Here is an 877-nt window from a genome sequence, read left to right on the forward strand (position 1 = left end):
GGTGTGGGGGGAGGGGGTTGCAGTGGCTTCTCCGAATCTGGCCCGAGTTTCCCCAGCGCAGCGGGGCACCGGGGCAGGCATGTCGCGGCGCCCTCGGACCGCAGGATCCGCCTTCGCTTTCCGCCGCGAGGCTGAGGTCACGGAGGGCCGGACGCCCTGCAGAGGCCCCGGGGGCGACACCGCCCCGGACGCGCCACTGACGCGCTTTCGAGCGCTGGCTCTGCTTTCCACACTTTCCCACCGCCCGGAACGCCCCGGGGTCCGAGGGGGAGCGGGGGAGCCTTTGTGCCTTCTCGGTTTGCTGGGACCTTGTCTTCCGAAGAGAGCCTCCCCACCCCTTTCCTCTCGAAAGTCTTGTGGTTTCCCTAGAAGTCGGAAGGCGGTGGAGAGGGCTACGGAGACTTCTCTTTAGCCGCCTTTCCCGTCCCGAACTCTAAAACCCCAAGTGTTCGGCCGTAGGGAGATATCTGGGGTCAAGGGGAAGCAGCGAGCAGCGCATTCCTTCTCCGTCTTCCCTCCCACCCGGCCCGCGGCTCCCTTCCGCCCCTGACTCGGGCCGGCGCCCCGGCAGGCGCAGCGTGCCGCGGGAGCGGCAGGGTTAAGCCCTGGAATGTGGCGGCGAGGAATGTGCATGCAGATGAGCCGAGCGAGGGGAGGAGCGGGTGGGGGCGGGCCCCGGGCGGGGCGCATGCTAATCGCATGCAAATGAGGAGACCGTCGCTGCCACGGTCGCCGCTCCGCGGAGCTTCCCGGATCCGAGCCCAGACGGCGGCGGCTCGAGCAGCCTGGGCGCCGCGACCCTCGGCGGCCAGAGGGGGACGGGGAGGAGGAGGAGGAGGAAGAGGCGGAGGCAGCGGCGGCGATCGCGAGGAGGAGG

This window comes from Lipotes vexillifer, unplaced genomic scaffold (assembly GCF_000442215.2).
Source record: "Lipotes vexillifer unplaced genomic scaffold, Lipotes_vexillifer_v1.1 scaffold951, whole genome shotgun sequence".
Taxonomy (NCBI): domain Eukaryota; kingdom Metazoa; phylum Chordata; class Mammalia; order Artiodactyla; family Lipotidae; genus Lipotes; species Lipotes vexillifer.